This window comes from Scophthalmus maximus, chromosome 10, assembly GCF_022379125.1.
Source record: "Scophthalmus maximus strain ysfricsl-2021 chromosome 10, ASM2237912v1, whole genome shotgun sequence".
NCBI lineage: Eukaryota > Metazoa > Chordata > Actinopteri > Pleuronectiformes > Scophthalmidae > Scophthalmus > Scophthalmus maximus.
Window position 1 is genome coordinate 2,767,501 of NC_061524.1, and position 22,406 is coordinate 2,789,906.

At 48.7% G+C, this 22,406-nt stretch overlaps 1 protein-coding gene across 1 annotated transcript in view; it reads right to left on the reverse strand.

Annotated features, from left to right (window-relative positions):
• cdh11 (cadherin 11, type 2, OB-cadherin (osteoblast)) overlaps positions 1-13,878 on the reverse strand; it is a 78,493-nt gene extending 64,615 nt beyond the window's left edge. Inside the window, exon 1 of the mRNA XM_035606225.2 lies at positions 13,271-13,878. The gene's annotated coding sequence lies outside the window, so the exon portion shown is untranslated. The remainder of the gene's footprint in view (positions 1-13,270) is intronic.
• Between the last annotated feature and the right edge of the window lie 8,528 nt (positions 13,879-22,406).

Here is a 22,406-nt window from a genome sequence, read left to right on the forward strand (position 1 = left end):
CACACAGCGACATCCTCTCCTCCTCCGCTTCTCCCCTCTTCTGCCATTTTGTCCCGTTTCCTCCTCATCTGGCCTTTTATTCGTGTTGTGCTTTTTTTTTTTGTCAACTTTGATAGAAAACCTCCCTCTCCCCATCCCCTTATTCGTCTTTATTGCTTTTTACCGCGTCTCTTCCCCCCCCCCCCCCCCCCCCCCCCCCCCCCCCCCCCCCCCCCCCCCCCCCACAGTTTTTATACTCTTTCTGTCACTCGCATCCTCCCCCGTTTCTCCTCCGCCCTTAATTTGTTGGGATGTTCATACGACGTCTTTCCCCCTTTCCCTTCGCACCAGTTCCTCCTTTTTCTTCTCCTCTGTCAATGTGCTCCCGTATACATTCACTTTGCGCTCAAGTACATTGAAGGGATCAGTCTTTAAGCCATTGAAGCCACATCCATCCTCAATTATTTCCCGAATGGGCCGGATTTGACAGATGTTCTTCATCCTTCCTCTTCCCCTCGGTGTCTCCAACCTCCTTAACGTTCATTCACTGTCATTCTTTGGGCTTTTCTTGTTTTTTAACCACGTATGACTTTAGACTGTATGGATGCTGCCTCCGCATTCCTCCCAAACGCTCTCTCTTTTCCATTGCTCACTCGAACTTGATGGCGCGTATCTTTATTTACCATCTGCACCCCATTTCACTCTGTTTTTCTTTCTTTCCTTCCACCCGACGTCCCCCACATCCTCCTCCTCCCTCCGTGTCATTCGTTCTCTGAGGCCTATTGATTCTCCACTGAGGCCTTTCTCAGCTGTCGGAAGGAGATGGGATCTTCTGATTCCCCCCCCCCACTCCGAACAAGATAAACAAATTCCTTTTTTTCCTTTATTCTCCCGCAAAAACCCCTCTTTGGAATACCGAGCGCACAGCCACACAGACGTAAATGTGAAACAGATGGGCGACAGAGAGAGATGATCAGGAAAGCGAGAGGGGGAAGAGAGAGATGAGGGGAGGGGGGGGCGACTGATTTGCACACCTCTTCATTTCTCGCCTCTCTCGAGGCGGCGAGCCGGGGCTACGTTTCACACACTCTCTCTCCATCTCGCTCGCTCATCTCTGACCAGCCCCCTTTTTTGCATTTTTTTCTCTCTCCCTGCCCGTTCATATCTACATTTCTCTCCACTGTTTTTAATCATTCACTGTATTCGACCGCTGTGACTTCACGAGGTGCAGTATCTCTCCATGTCTTTTATTTTATCATCTCTCGTATAGTGTTTTTTTATGTAGATGCATCAGTTGAAGCTAGAATAAAATCAGCACTACTTTGGCATGGCTTCATTTCCTGTCATCCCTTCGCACATTTGTCTGTATCTCATCTTAGCCAACATGTATTCCAATCCTCTTTTCATCTATCTTCCTCTCTCCTATCTCCCCATCCTGCCACACTTTGTGCCTCAATCTGTCCACGATCCCCACCCTGCCGGCCTCCATCTCTTCGTCCCACCCTCTCACCCACCTACCCATCCCTCCCCAAGTATTGATCTAGCTGTTCAAGATATGTCATGGTGATTGACAGCTACTAATTGGCTTAAACCCACCGCCCGGGGGTCTGGATCTGGATACAGCTGTCCTATTGTCCAACAGCTGACACCGTGACCCCCGGGAGCCAGCGAGGGCTGGAAGAAAGACGAGACAGTGAGGTAACACAATGCATTTCATTTTCACTACAGATACTTATATGTATCATATGCTTGCTCCATTCTGAAGGACACGTTCTAGCAGGGAAGTATCACTTCAGCAAGTTGGAGTTATTTACCTGCTTGCCAAGTTTGCCAAACGATGGTGAGAGGGGGGGGGGGAGTTCCCACTTCCCAGAGGGTCAGACAGACAAAGTTGGATGGCGATCACTTGTGAGGTTTTCTTCAAATCAAAAGAGAGCGAGAGGGTCTGGCCCGAGAGTCGACAAGACGCAGCCCTGAGCAGACCCAGATTAGCCTTGCTCCATTGAGGAGGCAAGGGGCAGAACACAAGGTCTTAGTGGATGCCGCTAAGCCTTTAAAGACCACCCTCCCTTCAGGGCCCCCCCCCCCCCCAATCCCATTTATCCAGTAACTGACACACGGCGTTTACATACGCATTAGCCCGGGGAGACCTCGCCGGCCGAACATTCGGGCTGTTAAGGAAGGTCATGATCTGTTCACCAAGAAGTCATTAGTCGTTTTATGGCCGTCGAGCAGTTTTTTATTCACAATGATTAAGTGCGATGACGGGTTTTATTCCAAAGATGTCCGCGGGTCATCAAACGCTTTACTCCTTTGTAAGTAAAGGCCGCGGGATGGCTAATTACTTCATTAATATTTGATGGGGAGGTCCTCTCTCGTGACTCGGAGTCTGACGTCCTCACATGGAAACAGAATGTTAAAATTTTTGAATTAGGAAGAGTGGGAGATAAAACCTGTTAATAATTTGTGCGTGCGGCTGCATGTGTTTTGTCTTTGGACCGGGATGGATTTGACCTTTGGCCCTGTCACTAATAAATCCAATACAACAAAAACAAGCTTCATTCCAGCTTGGTATTGATCCGTATGCGATGTTTGTGGTTGTGGGGTTCAAGCAAATTCATGGACAGGAACCTTTCTTAAATGTGTAATGAATTATTTTTAGAGAGAATAGGTAAAGATGAGTGAGTTATGGCGAATCGAAAGGAAACGGGACGGGTTAGGAGGTAGGAGGAAGGAATTGATCAGCAATGTTGCGGACCATTACACCCACCATGCATGTGTAATGACCCTAATTACCCCCCCTCTCTAAATTGCCGTCTCCCTGCCCCCCCCCCACCCAACAAACACTCCACTCAGTGACAAACCGGAGGACACAAGGGTTCATTGTACCGAAACATCCTCCCCTGGAAAACGATCCCCTCCGCTTTCTCATCTCCCTCCCCGTTTTTTTTTTTGGTGTGTTCCACTCCAATGCATGGACACGCTGGATGCTTGATAATAACTGCCCCCGTCTTCTACCCCCACCCACATGCTTGTTGAAACCAAGTTCCCCTTCCTTTCTTTCTCCAGGTTGACACAGAGGGCCCTTTGTTGAGCCGGGCTGCATTCCCATACTCCGGCGAGCCTGCGCCGTCGCTTCCCAAACTTCCCTGGAGCCCAAGACTCACATATGAATAATATATATTAAAAGAAGACGAAAAAAAATTGCCAAAGTATCTCATTTTGCCAAATGTCTCCAAATCTATTCATGCCTGGCTCAGGATAACCATCTGGGAAAACCATTTGCCCCTGGGTTCGTTTTTTTTTATTATTTGATTGATGACAAACATGTTTGCCAACAGTTTGCGGCAAAAAACAATAACTTTTGAATGGGGATTGAAATATGCTCTTTTTCTTTCATATTCTGGGGAAAAAAATGTCTCTGAAAGTTATTTATTCTTCATAACTTTGGGAGCTCGGCAATATCCCCCCAAAAAAACTGTCTTTGAAAACTTGCACAAGACAAACAAGTTGCATCGACAGCGTCACTGTGCAGCGACGTGTCCTCAAGCAACTGAACCTGTTCCTCCCCACTTAGTGTAGGTTTCTTTGAATAACTGCATCAGATATAAATACAAAATAGACGATCCTCATAAATAAGACAATCTTTTTCCCTCACCTCTAAATGTCACAACAGGATGTGCTCTTTGATATATTTCTTTTCATCTCCAGAGTGAAAAGCCGGCGACACGCAGGCTCTTATTTCTATATAAGCAGCTCTTAATGATTGGTGCGTTGTTGAATAAAATATCGCCGTTCGCTCTGAATAAAACATTAGGACCATTTTCATATATCAAAAAAAAAAAGGTCAAAACTGCTGTCTAGACAAGCGGTGATCTATTTTCCCCTTTTAAGTCTGCGCCCTTTCACTCACACACACACACACACACAACTGCACCCATGCAAACACACCTTTGCACCGTTATTACAGAATCCACCTGACGTGTATAACTTTTATTTAAACGCACCACCTCGTCTGCACAGGTCGTTCTTCTCATCTCAAGACATATGGCTCTCATGAAGATAAGAGCACACAGTGAGACGCATGCCTTCACACACACACACACACACACACACACACACACACACACACACACACACACACACACACAGCACACAGCCCAGGGTGACCTTGCATATGTAACCTTAGGTGACACAGACGCATGTGGACACATCCTGCCTGAAACGACCGTATATATATATATATATATATTGTCCTGGCGTTGCTCACGCTCAGCTGCACGGGGCGTGTGCGCACACGGACACACACGTGTTACACTCTGACCTTGCGTGGTCAGCTTCAGCGCTGTAGCATGTGAAAACGCCAACATGCACGGACACGTCGGGACGGAGATACACACACACACACACACACACACACACACACACACACACACACACACACACGCTGACCTTGTTTGTTCAACCTCGCCACTGGAATATAAACAATGTTCGTGTCGCTCGCTTTCGTAACATCACAATAAAAAATAAACACGGCTGTGACACTATTGATGTCACCCCGCATAAACACTGAAAACACGTACAATTTATGAAAATGCCTCGGAGCGATTTCGCTGCTTCACTGGATTTAAAAATAACTGACTGGATTGTCTGTGCACACTTTGAACAAGTCGCAACAGAATACACACATATATATATATATATATTATATTATTATAGTATGCCAACTGTCCTATATAATGTCAAGCACTGTAAAATATGCATGTCTTTCTTGATATTAGTTTAAATTATCTATACAAGGCAGTTGAAGCCTGTCAGATCACTTGGAATGAAACACTCTCCCGTATTAATATCTGCCCCCAATACTTCAGCGATCGTGGTTTAAAGGGCATAAATCTCGAGTAGCACTTGATAATTACATTTCTCACGTGTGGAATAGTGTCGGCGGCCGCACGGCGAAAAAAGGAATCGGCCTCGCATCCAGTCCGTCCGCCTCTCCCTAAATATAGCAAGTGGCCTTTTTGCATAGTGAAATAACAATTAGGGCGGTCGCGGAAGAGGCTATATCCGTCACTCATTGCTTCTCCTTTCACGGCAAAGGTCGCCCGACGGAGCTCGAGCGATGGAGAGAAGGAGATACCTAGATGAAAGAACCAGCAGATTTACCAACAAAACCTTTGAAGGCAGATGAGAAAATGAAGGACGAATAGAGAGAAGGGGGGTTGTTTTATGTGAGTGCCGCTCTAAAAGTCTCTGAGTCATGGCCGGGGATTAAGGCAGCATGGAGCGGGCCAAAGAGAAGCTGCCTGCATGGGGAAAAAAGTGAAATTAATACAGCCCAATGAAGAGGCAGCAGTCACATTCAATCATATTACACCATTATAAGTGTCACGGTCAATGGAGCATGGATGGAGAGAGGGGGGGGGATGAAGAAATGGGCAGGAAGATAGAGGAAAAGAGAATCAGAGACGGGGAAAGAAAAAAGGGAATGTTGGGAGGTAGGGAGAGTGATCACACACACACACACACACACACACACACACACACACACACACACACACACACACACAGAGAAACACAAAGAGACAGAGGGGAGGCGAATGGAAGAGGTTATTATGGTAAAGAGGTCAAGCCTGCAGTAATGCTCTGTCTTGTAGAAAAGAAAACAGCGTTTTGTGTGTGAATTACGTGTGTGTCAGAGTCCCATTTTAGCTCCTTCGCGCCCCCCAGCCCCCCCTCCGTCTGTGTACGAGTGAGCCATCATCTGCGTGTGCTGCTGACAGCGGTTGTATCATTTCAGGGCTTCTTCTTGTGCGAGGGTACGGAGGAGACAAACACACCTCCGCGCCGCGCACAGGCGAATCGACGCGAGGTTTGCAGGGAGGAGGAGGAGAGCGGCGGCGATGAAGGACGAGGCAGAGGAGGAGACGGGGCGGGCGGGGCGTCGGGGGGGGGGGAACTACGAGATAAGTCCCAGTGTGATCAAAGGCGTCGCTTTGACATCGAGAGCGGGGCCTCGCCGGCTGGCTGATGCCGGAAGTGCACACACTCGTCTCATATTTATCCAAATGGCACTGATATACGCAGTGAGATCACATACGTTCGAATAAAACTGACGTTTCATCTGACGGATACAAACATGAACTTTGATTGCCTGCATTTAATGGCTTTCCACAAAAGGTGAGTGCTGGACCGCCCCCAGTACCTCCCACGGCACAATGCCAGTTCAGAGATGACGGTGGAGATCAGGGAGAACGTCCGCGACGTCAGACACCACACATCATAACAACTTGTCGTCCCTTCTGCCCCCCCCCGTTGTCCGCCACTTTCTTCAAGTTCAACTATCTATCAGGCCTTTTTCCGAGTCCCTCTATCTAACCCCGCTCGTTATCAGATAAGCTCCCCATGTAGCAGTCGCTGTTTTGGCTTGACCACGAGGTGTGTGCGTGTGCGTGTGTGTGTGAGACACACTGTTCAACATCTGCTTCCAACTTCAACAACTGTGTCCATCACCACGGCTGCGTCAAGGTAAATTCTGTTCACAGGCGATACACACTGGTTTGGGGTATTTATGCTAACGTGCACAGAACACACACGCACACACACGCACACACACACACACACACACACACACACACACACGCACACTCTCAGACAGTGTGAATGCATTCTCGTGCAAAGGCAAACTCACACACGCACGATCACACACTGTACCTGGAGGCCACAGCCGTCTGTCCAGGGTTCACCTTTAATAATGTGTTCCATCAGCAGAATTAACTTGCCTCAATTAACATAACCACGTTAATGATGGTAATCAACACCGCTGTCTGTGTGTGCGCGCAAGATTTACTGGAGATAAATGATGGCAGGAGCAGCAGAAGGGTGACGGTGACAGACAGATTCATTTATGGATTAAGAATACATCTAAATATTGATATTTGATTACTCAATCGTGTCATTTGTCAAACGCAAACCAAAAAAAATCAAATTTGAAGACATAGCTGTTCTCTGAAGTTGCGATGGACACTGGTTGATTGCTTTATTTTTCCATAAACAAAATGAGTTGCACGATTAAAAACAATGATTTGGTCGGGATGTGGTGAGAGAGACGGGGTGAGTGAGGCGAGACAGCTATGATTGACCACTTCACTCGTGGCACGCACACACACACACACATGCACACACTGTTAATTATTATCCAGCATAATGAGAAGCAAATGACTCATTAAATCTCTCCTTGACCCGCACGACACCGCGACTCGCCTCTTTCCTTCCGCCTTTTCTTTCTCACCGACTCTTCTGCTCTTCATACAGAACCTGTCAGGCGAGAAAAACCTTTTCAACTGTGAATCATTAATTGCCATTAAGGCAAATCCTTTGCCGACCGCAATGTGGAGCCTTCATTTTACCCGACTCATGAACGGATGCAAAGAAAAGAGAAAAAAACCCCAGTGAAACTCAAATGTGAGATGAACTCAGTTCTTGACCTTCATCTCGCTGGCCTCGTCTCTCTCCCTCCTCCTCCTCCTCCTCCTCTGTGTTCCAGTGTATCTCCCTGCTGAATACTGTCCACCAAAGCAGAAATGCAGTTAGAATTGGCTGCGAGAGAACAACCTCGCTTTTCTTTCTCTCTCTCTCTCTCTCTCTCTGTCTCTCTCGTGTGACTGGTGTCATGAGACCGCAGAAACCACCTGACTCCACCTAACGACTGTCACAGAAAACAAATTACACTGGATTACACGGCGAGATGCTCTCCGTCACACGCCTGCACACACACACACACACACACACGCACACGCACACACACACACACATACACACACACACATGCAAAATCACAAGGTGCTCAGATCTATATCGCTCTCTATCTGGCGTAATCAATTCTCATTCCGCTCCGATCGATGACGCTGTCGACACCGTATTCTGATCATCGCTATTGCAGTCGATGACATCGCTCATTAATCCTGAATTTGCATCGATCCGGCCCCCGACCGCGACCACAGTCACACCGCCAGCCTCGTCATCGGGCGATGAGTCCACGCGGCCTGCTCCGCGCGCACGCTTACCGCTCGCTCGCTCTCTCTCTCTCTCTGTCTCTGTCTCTCTCTCTGTCTCACGTACATGAGAGGAAAGGTCACGCCCGACTGAAGAGCTTTCATATCAAAGACAACAAAAGGCACATTCCAGCCGCAGCTGCCGTCGCCGCGTTCCCACGACGAGAGGCGATGAAGAGCAATTTTACAAGTTGTAATTGATGCCTGAGAGTTTCTGTTCCCGCCACGTGTTTTTAATTTCTCTAAATTGTGTCCTTGTTGTTGTTCGGTGTATGTCCTGTCTCTGTGCGTCCCTCTAATGGCTTCAAGGTGACTTTGCTCATCAAATAATAAGAGCGCGGGTCATATTCACGAATCACGCTGCTACTGGTTTGTCTCTGTGCCCAAGAAAATGAAAAATCACTTGCCAGTTTACTGTGAATTTATTAAATTTTATCCTTTTTTGGGGGGGGGGGGGCTACAACAGAGGTTCAATTCACCTTGCTTGTTGGGTTGAGGGTTAAGGAAACGACCTCGTGAACACACAGATGTTGGCGAGATGTCAACGGACAGACTTCACTTCACGCTCGCATTGAGAATCGCTGACACTTTCCAGATGTCGAGTGATTTACAAAGTCCAAATTTGGACTGAAAGGCCTTTTTTTATTTTTGTATCGGTGAATAACGACAACGGAGGCCTGACTACATTTCGGGTTTTTTTTATTACAGCCCCGTGTTTTTTTATGTGTTGAACTTGGCGGGGGGAGTGCAGCTCCTCGGGTTCTTGCGCTACAACTTTCTTGTCGCTGGAATGTCGAACACTTGAGGACTAATTGGAACCACATGAGCGCAGGAAGAAAAGAAAAACATACAGACTCGACAGCTCGAGGCAAAAGAAACTGAAACCTGGGTCGTTACATTGTGAGGAAGCTGTCAACAACAGTGGACAACCTGTGCTGCCCCCGCGTGCACCAATACCCAGGAATCCCCGCCCCCCCGCCCCCTCGTCCACCTCACCCCCCTCGTTAAAAGCAAACAAATCAGCCACTGTCTCTTTGTTTCTCTGGAGGTCAAGTAGAAGGGATGAGAGGTCAAACCCACTAATTACCGGCTCCGTCATTTAATCCGGCGGAGACCCGGAGATTAGAGTTATAATCCCATCACACTGCCACAGGACATTATTATTAATCAGTGGAACATCTATACCTGCCTTCACAGGACCAGGAGGAGGGGGGGGGGGGGGCAAAGATGAGGAGCTGGAGGAGCTGCGGAGTTGAGAGTCAACGGAGGTTGACGGAGAGAAAGACGGCTGGAGTTTCACCATTTTTTGTCAATTATTCTGACGCACCTGTGGACCCAGGGAGCAGAAGGAAAGCCCCCCCTCAACGTCCCCCCGTCTTTACCGCTGTTCCCCATTTTCCATCTCTTCCCCCCCCTCCCTCCCTCCCTCCCTCCGTCCCTCTCTCTTTCTCTGGGAGGTAATGCAAATCTGAAGGTAACAGAAGCCAGTCACGGTGGACATGCTAATGCAGGCTAAACGTGTGTGTGTGTGTGTGTGTGTGCGCGCGTATGCGCGTGTGTGTGTGCGTGTGTGTGTGTTTGGGGCGTGCAGATTAAATCCTGCATCCCTGGGGAGCCGAACTACCTCTCCAAGTCTCTCGACTGGCTCCTTGAGAGAGAGAGTTGGAGAGAGAGAGAGGGGGTAAGAACAGAGATTGCAAAAGAATGAGAAAGAGCAGAAGGAAGAGAGGGGAAAAACAGAGAGAAGAGGAGAGCAGCCGTCGCTGCGGCAACAGCTCCCTCTGTCGTCACCCAGAAAAGGTCCGGCGCTCCCCTCGTCCGCTGCCCCTCGTCACTTCTCCTCCGCTCCTCTTTCTGAAGTCGACCCCCCCCCCCCCAAGTTTCAAAGCAAAACTAGTTTACAATACCGCAACTTTACCCGAATCAGCAGCTGGTGCCTGATTAAATATGAATACGACGATTACAGTGTAATAAATTAATCCCTCTCTTATCTCGCCGCGTCCCCGGTGATCTACGTCAGCAGCGTTCGCAGTCCGCTGCCTTTAAAGTCATTCCAGTAGTTTACTCTGTCAAATCCCATCCTGCACAATTTTCTTTTCATACATATACATATATATATATATATATATATATATATATATATATATATATATATATATATATAGTGGAGAAATGGTTCAGTCTTTAAAGGAGGCTCATGGCCAGTCACAGTCTTGAATCTTTAAGGACAGACCTGGTGACTCTCTGCTGTTGTTGCACGTCTTCTCCACGTTCCCACACACGTGAACCTCAGTTACACAGCGCAGACTATGCGTATATATTTAACAAACTATAAGGGAGACGGCCGCTGAGGGCGACGTTTCCAACGCCAGACGCCCCCCGAAAAGAAACGGCTCTGACGAATTCCCGACACATCTGACGACATTTCTGTGTCAGTGTCTGTGCGATATTTTCTTGGCTGAGCATCAGTGGGAAGGAACGGATACGTCACCCGCCCACCCCGCTCTCATCTGTCATCCAAGCCAGGTTCCCGTATGCAGCTCGACCCCCTCGGTAGCACGGAGACGTATGCCGGTGCAAGGGGGAGTGTGCATTTTTCAACGTGCACAATCGCTTTCCCAGGCGTGACGCCATGGAACTCCGCTGGGAACTGAGAGAAGTATGTGTTGTTTCGCTCCTGAGGTGGCAAAGTCATTTCGACTCGAGACAACAGTGGCTCTCGTAAGACGAGAGGTACACTGCTGATGGAAGTCATGCTGCCCTCCTCCTCCTCCTCCTCCTCCCGTCCTGATGGGAGTCATGCTCTCTTCCTCCTCAGCTCTGCTCCTGCGATGGCCTGCCCCGTCGCTTCGCCTCTCCTCACCTCGTCTCCTCTGCGGAACGCATCCTCCCTCCCCTCATCCTCTCCTCATCTGTGCGACGGATGTACTCTCTATCCGAAAAAGGCGCACAAGCAGGCAACGCGTTGATGCTGTCTACAAAAAAAACAACAACTACTAAGCGAGGAATCCAACTAATTTAGTTCTTGTCTTTTTAAGTGGCCACTGAACCACATTGTAAACTCTCTGTGGAAAAAAAAGAAGACAGTTCTCTTCTGTGCAATGTTGACTAGTCTGTGGGCTAATTAGCTCAAATGCAGGAGGGGCGGAATTGTGTGCAGTGGATACGCTGTCTGCAGAGTAACCGCACACTGAGGCAATGTGGAGGAAAAGCCACAACAACAGTGTTGCTACGCTGCAAGAAATGTTTTTGTGTTGGACGAGAAGTTACAAACCTTTTCTTTTTTTTCCTTTTCGCACGCTGGAGCTGGAACTGCAAATGGACCTCTGAGCATGTCTTTTTTAAAAGACAGTCACCTCAAGAAACAGCCCTGCAAAACCAGCCTGTAGCTGCCGGGTTGGTTGGGGGGGGGGGGGGGGGGGGGGGGGCTGGTGAGAGACGACTCCCTATCGAATACAACGGAACTACAGCGAATGATTTTTCTCAATAGCTCCCACAAGACGGAGGAGGAGGCAAGAGAGTGTTGGGTGAGGAGGAGGAAGAAGGAGAGATGAGAGAATGGGATGAAAAGCTAAGGGTGGGGGGAGAGAGGTAGAGGAGGTGGGGGGGGGGAGGGGGAGACGTGTCATTGCGCAACAGTGTGGGAGACAGAAGGAGAGAGAGGTGGCGAGTGAGAGGGAGAGAGAGATTATTGCCTGCTTGAGAGCAGCAATCTTGAGATGTGCCATGAATACCAAAGACTGTACCCCCCCCCCCCCCCCCCCTCTGCTCCCCCATTGAAAACGCAGCGGAATTGCAGCTGCCCAAATTATAGACCAATATCTCACTTAGGCGACTCTCCAGTTGGAAAACGGCTCAGCAGCGGCTCAGTGCGCCATCCACACACACACACACACACACACACACACACACACACACAAGCAGCCCTAATTATCGACATCAGAGCAGCGGCACCACTCGGAGACGCGTAGCTTTTTTTCCCAGCAGATGTCAGTGAAACAATTAGAAGAAAAAACACCCCGCATCTCCTACAGGGACGATGTGCGCAAAAAACGCACGGAGCTAATTGAGTGCAGAATGAGCCCAGAGGCAAGTGGGTGAGCTGTGTGCATTTGTTATGCAGGTTGCACTCGGAGCGGGGGCAAGGACGCAGCTCCGGGTGAAGTATTCAAAGGGACTGAACACTGAGACCCTATATGGAACCTTCAGGGACGCATACGTCGAGAGCTGATATAGTTCCACAGAGCGCAGAGCAGTCTGTGAAATATGGGCGAACGACACAAGACCAAGAAGGTCTTGGTAATTTAGACTCTTGACATTTTATTGCGAGGATGAGTAGACTATTTCATTTCACAAGACAGCATTTGACCGTTAAACGTGCAGCGCAGCGCAGCGCAGCGCGCACACGCAGACCTGTGCGTCGACCGTGATCCAAAGAAAAGTTGTGCGTCGCCGTTACGCGGAGCCGCCGCGAGGCACCGAGACAGGCGCAACGGAGCCTGCACCGAGATTAGCCACCATACGTGGCCAGACACACACACACACACACACACACACACACACACACACACACACACAACGTATCCATCGCCAGTATCCAGACACACACTATGTTTGAAACGTGAAAATGCCGCCTGTGTTATTATGGAAACCGCACAATTCCAACCGTCATCCAGCGGCCGCCTGGACCGAAGAAAGTCTCCTCTGTTCACAGCGAGCACCACAACACACACACACACACACGCACACACGCACACACACACACAAGTGTGAATATTCTGTCGCCGTCGTTAATGCGCAACGGCTCCGATCGGATTGCGCATCTTACTCCAAGTCCGACATCGTCTCTCACTGGGAACTTTTAAAGAGCTGGCACGCGGTCGGGCTGCTGTTTTTAATACGGTGGGATATAGTGTGTGACCATCCTGTGTCATATGCATTCATCCAAAGTCCGAACCCCACAATCTCTAACCCCACCAGCATCCTCTCGCCCGTTTTACGCTCAGTGAAGCCTCTGCAGAAAGAGACGCACGGTCAGAGAGAGAGAGAGAGGGAGAGAGAGGGACGGGGAGAGGAGAGGAGAGCGACGGGGAGAGGAGAGGAGAGGGACGGGGAGAGGAGAGGGACGGGGAGAGGAGAGGAGAGGGACGGGGAGAGGAGAGGGACGGGGAGAGGAGAGGGACGGGATGGTTGGAGGTGTCCACGGCACAACACCCCGGTCGTTCAAAGCTCCTTACCTCGGTGGAAGTGTGAGAGAGTCCGTGCGCAGCCCGTCTGTCCAAGGAAATTCCCCCAATACATACGAGCCAGTAGAGAAAAGGCTCACTTCTTCCCAACTATATAGCGATGCGTGTTACATCAGATGTCCAACACATCCACTGATGGAAAACCCAGTTTCTTTCTGTTTTTTTTTATGCGCGTGGAGAAGGAAGGGTAAAAAAAAAGAAGAAAAAAAAAGTCGGTTCTCCACCCAAATGTTCGTTCTCCTTTTTTCTTTTATCCGCTGGAGCGCAGAGGCAAATGAAAAAAAAAATACCAAAAACCCAACCAAGCGGGGCTCAAAGATGATTATAAAAAAAAGAAGAAGAAGAAGAGATGAACAGAGCAGGACAGTGCGTCTGGATACGGCTCCCGGGGATGGACGTGGTGAAGGTGTCGAGAGAGAGAGACACGAAATCACCGTAGCAGTCCTCAGCCTCCCTCCTTGCGGGTATCGACGACACAAAATCCGGTGTACCGTCAGCGCCGTTTATCCGTCCTCCCTCCAAGAGCCTCGGAGACGGTGTGAGGGGAGGAGAGGGAGGCTGGACGTGCGCGCAAAGAGAGAGAGAGAGAGAGAGAGAGGGAGGAGAGAGAGAGGGGGAGAGGGAGGAGAGAGATGGAGGGGGGGACTCGACGTGCGCGCAAAGAGAGAGAGAGAGAGAGGGAGAGGGAGGAGAGAGAGATGGAGGGGGGACTCGACGTGCAAGCAAAGAGAGAGAGAGAGAGAGAGGGGGAGAGGGAGGAGAGAGAGATGGAGGGGGGGACTCGACGTGCAAGCAAAGAGAGAGAGAGAGAGAGAGGGAGGAGAGAGAGATGGAGGGGGGGACTCGACGTGCGCGCAAAGAGAGAGGGAGAGAGAGAGATGGGGAGAGAGAGGAGAGAGAGAGATGGAGGGGAGAGAGAGGGTGGGTGAGGGAGGGGGTGAGAGAGAGAGGGAGAGGGAGGAGAGAGAGAGGGAGAGAGGGAGGAGGGGACTCGACGTGCGCGCAAAGAGAGAGGGAGAGAGAGGAGAGAGAGAGATGGGGGAGAGAGAGGGTGGGTGAGGGAGGGGGTGAGAGAGAGATGTCGCTGCCGATGGAGGGCGTTGGAAACTACAGTAACCCTCTCTCTCCTCTCACTTTCTCTTCTCTCTATTTCTAATCATATGGTATTTATTTTTGTGGGATGTAGGATTTCTGCCTGGTACAAGTTGTGGCAGCTCACAAGACAAATACCAGGCCACGTTTGACCTGCACAGATCTGATTGCATAGCATACTTACAGTGCACAATATTATTTACATTCATGCAGATGAGTGTGGCAGCGTTTCTCGTAGGAACATATATATATATTTTCTTGGGGTTCGCCAATCCTGCTGAGTGAGATTGGAGTGAAGACGTCACACGTGTTCCCTCTTTACCGTGACACTGCAAGCTGTTGCAGATCAACGCGCAGCAGACTGAGAAAGCTGCAGCATGCAGAAGCCGAAGCCCCTGCAAGAAGAGGAGAGGGGAGGAGAGGGGGGCAACATGAATGCAACAGTTGCCCCCACCTCATTGGCTGAGCTGCGGCATCCAACTGCTCCCAGGGTAGATTTAGAATGTGAGCGGCAGCCAATGAGAGGAGAGGAGGAGAGAGTGTGAGGGAGGGAACGCCTGAATGGGAGAGCCCTTTTTTTTTCCCGACAGGGGATTGGCCGAATTAAAATCCCCATTTAAAAAAAATTGAAATACTGCATGTATGAGACGTAGATTAAACAGTCAAATGAAATCTCATGATTTCAGTCAGATGAGACAGATTGTTTGTGGCCCATAAAGTCTATGTCCCATAGAGCAATCCACTCAAACGACACTTTTTCAAAAAATATTTTGTGTATTCATTCAAAGTGTTGGTATGAGTCAGACACTGACTCTTTTTATACATCACATTACATTTAAATTCATTCAGCTTTTGTCCAAAGCGACGTATCTTTTGCAAGAAGCGCGGCAGACATCAAAACATGACGCGAAGAACAAACAAGAGCCGATGAGTGCAGGGGCGGGTCTTTGCAGGATTCCGTTAACTGTCACTTGTCGCTGGTATGAATGCTAGCCACCGTCAGGCTAATTAAAGGTGACGGGGTGATATTTACAAGAAGTACACCAACCTTTTAAAAAATCAAAGAAGAGGAAGAGGAGGATGATGAAGCACATGCGAAAATAATTCTGTGAGAAATAAACATTGCACAGTAGAACTACACAGTCAGCAGGCTGTAGGTTTCCAGAGGGGCTAAATGATGCTAAGTTTTTTTAATGACAATAGGCTACACAGATTTTCAACACTTACCCTGATTTCCCCCCAAATGCCGCTTGCTAATCGAAAGTAAGGAGGATTTAATAAAAATACCAAAACTTACAGGTACAATTACTTTACTTTATTACAATTTCATGTAAATTATTTATATTTATTATTCTTATTCTCTATATTTTTTGCAGTTGTATATTTACCTTCATTTGTGTAGATATTGTATATATTTTGAATGTGTGCTGTGTGAAACGTGCTGCTGTCACACTGGAATTTCCCAGCTTGGGATAAATAAAGTAACTATCTATCTATCCATCTATCTACTGTATGTGTTAGCTTAGCACAAAACGTATAAGCATCAGCTAGCAGGTCTAGCCTATCGTTTTGTCAGCGGGACTCGGTAATGATTCCAAAGTTAGACATGTTCACATTGTGTCATTGTATTTTACAGGTGTACAATGAAATAAGCCGAGGCACCGCGGTTCAATTAGCCGTTGACTTGCAGATTGGAGCGGCTTCTTTATCAACACCATCTGGGCCCCGTGGCTGCCAGCAGCCCATCAGAAGTGACCAAAACACAGACGACTCTCTTGGACGCGCGGGCGACTTGTTTGCTGACTAACAACCCCCGAAATATGTGACTCATGCTGTTGTTGTCGTCCGCAGAAACCATGCTGTGACACAAACTGCTCCAACTGCAGCTCACTTGCGTGCCACATCGACAAACTTCAGCAGACATCCTTGCAGCATTTATTTCTGTTTGTCCCCGAGGGCAGCAAATTATCGGATGGCTCAAAGCTCGCAGTGCTCCCGCGCGGTCGTACGTATATTTCCGGGCGTTAGCGGCGGAGGGTTTGATTATGTTTCATGACGTCGGGCTCGTTTGCGAGAGACGGACAGCGAGCATGGGAACTGTAGAGACGATAATACACATTTTCATAATGGCGTTCAGCACATCTTTATTACTTTGGATCCAAAATGACATAATTAGATTAAGATAAAGGGCAGGTTGTCAAATGTAATTACCGGGTATTTTTGGCCGTGATGAACAACTGCAGCCCCCGTCTTCATTTTCTTATACGCGTCGCCTCGCCCGTCCCTTGCACTCGCAGGCTTCGGGCATGAAATATCAACAGACACAAAATTCCAGTACAGAGTTTAAGTGTAGAGGGTTTCATGGTTTTTTAATGCTGATATTCAAACTCACCTTCCTCGTTGCTGACTGAGGATAAAAACCCTTCCAGGGATTTTCACCCCAGGAATGACAGACATCAGCTGGACCGCACCACAAAGTACCTCTGACGTCCCAGCAAGGTCATCGACCATACGGCCTCCCCCCCGCGCTTCTGTAAGAAGCTGGTGCATTCTGGTTTAATCGCCGTCCAAAGCTGGTTCGTGAAATAATCAGGCAATTCTGTTTGATACTGTGATGGTTTGTCAGAGGCCTCGGGAGGGAGAGCAGTCGAGTGAGCTGATTAGTTGCCCTGGTCCAGGCAGGAATTTCACAGTTTGGCCAATGTGAGACGTTCGCTGTCGACATAACGCATGAATAATGAGACGTGCGGTTTTATATTTTTTTTATTTTTAATCTTGTGGAATTGGTTTTGCAGTAATCGTATGGTATATGACAGTTTGATCTAAAGAGTCTTGCCCTGTAACTTCACCTCTGGGTATTTCCATCGCGGACCACGAGCATCCGGTGACGATGTGATGTCATGCAGTTTTGATGCTGCCCTCACAGCGGCTCTGTCGGGTCAGGGGCTAATGTGAGAAAAATTAAATATAGACACGACTCGTCAGAGCAGCGTTGTGTTTGCTCCTTTTCGGGGTTCATTTCATCGAGTGTCCATTAGAGCCACATAGAATTACACGATGGAGCCGTGTGTAAAACAACACTTCACTTGGCGCAGGTACGGTTGTAGTCAGCGTATTTTAAATCCTCAAATAACAGGGGGGGGGACAGAGTAACAATTTAAAGGAGAAGATAGTATTCCTCTTATGATTTACCCGTGCGGAAACCTTTTGACCACAAGGCTTTGCTCCTTAAACCTGTAAGCGATCGCCGGCTCTCAGCGGGCACGGCCATTTACATTAACACAAATCACCGAGAGCGTTTGAAACTGAAACGCTGCACATTTGGGGGGCGGGGGAGGATGTCAGTGATACCGCGTGCGGTGGCATCAACGAGAGGCTGCAGTCTTCATGTTGTAAACATTCAGCCGAGGCAGCAGCTCTGAGAGGTCTGGAGTCGAAAGGCGAGTTCTTCTGTTGCACACGCTGACCCACAAACCACCGAACGGCGAGGGTAGGGCACGTACAACGATGAGCTCGGCCACCCACAGGATGCACACACACACACACACACACACACACACACACACACACACACACACACACACACACACACACACGCACACACAGTACATATGCACGGACACTGGGACGTACCGTCTGTGGACACAATGGAAGCGCTCGCTGAAACAGAAGCTGAAAATCAATGTGAACACAGAGAGAAGATTGTGAGAGGCCTCAAAGAAGAGCGAGGACCAGATACACGCTTTTCTCCCCCTCACCTCCTGGATGTCACAGCTCAGTTATCAAATATGAACACATCTCCTAAGTGCAGGCGCACAGGCAACCACCGCACACCGCTCTATTTTAATAACTGTTTGTGTGTGTGTGCCTATCAAGTGTCAACCCAGCGCGACGTCACCCGTTGGTTTGGGACTCGAGTTTTTCGCATTTTGACCAGCGCCATCTTGGCTTTTATCCAACTGGACCAAGAATTGGGACTGAGAGCTCGTCCACTGCGCGCCCACCTATACCTGCAACCATGCACCGATTGGACGCACCGGCTGTCAATCAAGCTGTATCCACGCTACGGTGCTTTATCGTCTATTTTGACTCCAAATTAGACCCCGAGTTACTCAGTGAACATCGTGCTGTGTTGAAGAAGACTCGAAACTAGCTATTGAGATGATAAACTCCTCCGGGAAAAGTCATTTTTCTCATAGACCTCCACAGAAACAACCAGTGGAGTCGCCCTCTGCTGGTGATTCCAGAGAACACAGGCTTCAGGCACTCCCGCTGTCCGCCTCATTTTCCGGACTCGGTGACTAAGTTCATTTTCATATACAGTCTATCATGTCTACGAAAGACTCATTAGTAGAACAGATGTGTGGCTGACTGCAGATATGCATGTGTAGTTTTTTTTGTCCCGCTCTCAATTTTAATTGGTGAGGAAGGAAAGCTGGTTTATGACACGATACATACATTTGGTTTATTTGGAAGCCTCAGTCTGGCTGTTCGTCTGAGCGTTGTTTACCGTCTGAGGCTGTGAATGGTTTGATCTCTCTCATACACGCTCTGCATCGTGAATATATTTGATGTCGAATAGCTGAGAAAGTCGACAGGCTTGAATTCCAATGGTAAAAACGTCCCTGTTAGCATTCGTTGGCTGAGCTCACAGTCATCCGTCACTGTGGTTAATCCGTTGCTCTCTGTAACCTATTGAGCAGGAGACATATTGGAATCCGATTGATCGATTGGCCACGTGTCAATATTGTCGCCATGCTGTGGATTCGCCTTCGTATGTGTCAGTTAACTTGCTGGTTGTGCGTCGGGCCCGTTTGCCTCGTGTCCTGGACATTTCATTGTGTTCAGTCCTCGAGTTAATTTGAATCAAAGCCGACGCCGCCCCCTTTTTAGAGAAAGCTCAGCCGGCGAGGCGATGTGCTGCTGAGTGGCTTGTAAAAGTTAATTTGTGTGCACTGGAAAATAATAATTTCATGAAAAAGAACTGATGAAGCTCTCTCTCAGAAAAACGCTCGATGGCATAACAATAATACAAAAAGATTACTGTTGGTTACAAAGGTTATTTAAGGAGCATTTGAAATCACAGAGGCTCTGCTTTGGGAAATATTGGATTCAATCCTACAATTCTCAGACATGACTCTCGACTCGCGGTGTCTATAGCTTATACAGTGTGTAGTTCTGACCTTTACTTGTTGCTCAACGTCGCCTCCATGCTCCCAATCCACGCCCCTGCATGTGCACTCTGTACATCCCACCGGACGCGGGGTGAGAAGACTGTGTGTTCTCCAGACGCCACGCCAGGTGTCATTTTCACAGTTTGCGTTGTTGATAAAAAAAAAAAAAAGAAGAAGCTCCGATAGGTCAGTGTTTTCTCGTTAAGGGCGACCGACTCCCGAGGGACGCGCCGGTAACACAGTCTCAGTTTATAGACTGACCTCAAATAATATCCCGCACCGCGTTCTGGAGACAGAAAATAAACTTTCAGATCGTTCCCTGCCTCGTCAATCTGTTCCACGTCCGCTCGCCTTTGATTTCTGGACACGGCGCAACGTCTCGCGGCTTTCAAATTACACACTTTCAGCTATTGTTCGGGATAATATACCGACTCCGGCCTTTTGCTGTTTGATGTGGAGTCCCGCCGATTCATTTTAAACATTAAAAATACACGCACGCGTATATGTATATATATATGTATATATATATATATCTCAGTGTTTTGGTTATGTGTGTGGCCAGGCTGCCTGAGCGGCTACTCTGGGATTATGGACGAGGCTTTTAAGGGCAGGGTTGTTTGTTTTAGCTTGAGCCTGAAGGATACCAGGGGCTTTGAGGGGATAAAAAGAGTGGGGCGGGTGTTTCATTATAGACCTTTAACCCGTCTTATATGTCGTCCCCCCCCCCCCCCCCCCCCCCCCCCCCCCATCCCTCCGACCGCGCTCACTTAATTGAGGGCTGCAGTGACCAATCAATGGACCAGGATTATCGCACAGGTTTCAGTAATTGAATTTGGCCTGTCGGCACGGTAACTGAGCAGGGGGGCGGGGGCGTCTGAGACGGACGGAGAATGGCAGAGGGATCGGGTTCCATTTGGTAGATGGAGAAACGGGGAATACCTAAAAAAAAAAAGAAAAAGAAATGACACATGGATCCTGGTAGACAAAGAGGAGTGAAGACGTCATCCGTCCGTCCATCCGCCTGCTGTTGTTTCAGCCTGACGGCCGGTCAGAAAGAGAGAAAGTGGACGGAGGGAAATCAGCGTGACGCGCCGAGGAGGGGAGATGGAGAGACGGGGGAATTAAAGAGAGCGACGTGAGAGAGATGAGGAGCCGCGTGAGGGGGAACAGAGAGCAGCCTTGTGTGCGAGTTAGCAGTGGGGAGCAGAGCTGCATAGCAATCGCTCGTCTGCCGAACGTTAGCTCACCTCCCACACGCCCGACTCCTCTGATCAGAGCGCCTCACTCGTGTGCGTATGCAAAGTCGCCCGCTCGTGTCGGTGTGGCGGCAGAGGAACAGCAGGTTTTCAGCTTGTACATTTGACTGAAGGCAGGAGAGAGAGAGAGAGAGAGACTTTTGACTTTTACCCTCCTTTATTATAACGTCTGATTGAAGAAGGAGGGAGGTGGAAGTTCAGAGAAAGGACAGGCCGTTTGTTTTCAGGCAGTGGAGATGCAGCACACGGGGGGGGGGGTTCTGAAGCCAAGTGAATAAAAATGCACAAAAGAGGGAAGATGTCGCAGTAGTGGCATGGCCCAAAAACATAACCACCACTGACCCTGACAACCGTTTATGTGAAACGACTGGTCGAGTCAACCATCACGCCCCTCTGATGTCTACAAATCCCGCACGCTGACGGCAATATGGCGGCTTCTTTGGCTCAGTGTGAACAAGCAACGGTCAACCTCACGCGGGCGGGGGGGGGTCTCAACGGCAATATGGAGCAGAAACTGTATGTAGACGTGTAACGCCGACTGCTCTTGATCTGCTTTCATTTCTTTTTTTCTTTCTCGTCTCCTCGTCTTCCCTCTGATGGCTCGTAATGGCGGGTGAGATCTAGGCCAATGCTGTGCGACTCGATCCCTATAATTTACATATGTATCCCAACGCACACTTATGCACGGATCTGAGAGTTGTACAATGGCACTTCAGAGGCGTAATTATTCAAAATGACACGGTGTGACTCGTTTAAGAATATGATTTCTTGCTGGAATATGAAAAGAGTTTCACAATATTCCCTGAGCTGTGTTGGCTTTCTTACAACATACTTGACATGCACACACACACACACACACACATACACACACACACACGCATACACGCACACACGCATAAAGCAAAACATGCCACGTCACACATCTCATACACTCACCAGACATGGGAGATTTGATTTCTGACAAAATATTGATTATGAGATTTAACCGTTTAAAGTATCATTCTGTGCATAGCGACTCTCCATGTCTCATCCTTTCCTTCTGTCTTTCTAACACTTCTCCCCATTCCATTTCACACACACCCACCCACACACACACACACACACACACACACACGGCGTGAACTTTACCACTTTCTACCTCGATTCATTCACATTAGAAAACATTGAGGGGGGTTTGCAGCTACACTCTGCAGCTAAGGAAAGGATCAGGGGTTATTTCCAGATGTGCCTCCGAAAGATTCCCGACCGTGACTCTTTCTTTTTGTTTCTCAGTTAACGGGCAAGCAAAGTATTTCACTCCTTACACCATCTGCAGGCTGATTAGTTAATGCCTTTTACTTTCTGCTCGCTCGTTCCGTTACTCAAACAGAGGTCAATGTTTGTTTTTTCTAAGGATACTAGGCTTCCGCATTTTTTGTGCCAGTGCAAGTCAATGGAGATCCAAACATTCCACAAAGCTAGACGCCAAAAGGAGTCACAGTTGCCAACTTTTAATTCCCGCCGATTCCTGTTACGTCCTTGGAACATGACAGGAAACAGTCGGCACGGCATTGACGAAGAGGCCTTGATGCTGATGTTGTGCCCGTTGCTTCATCCTCTCATCGT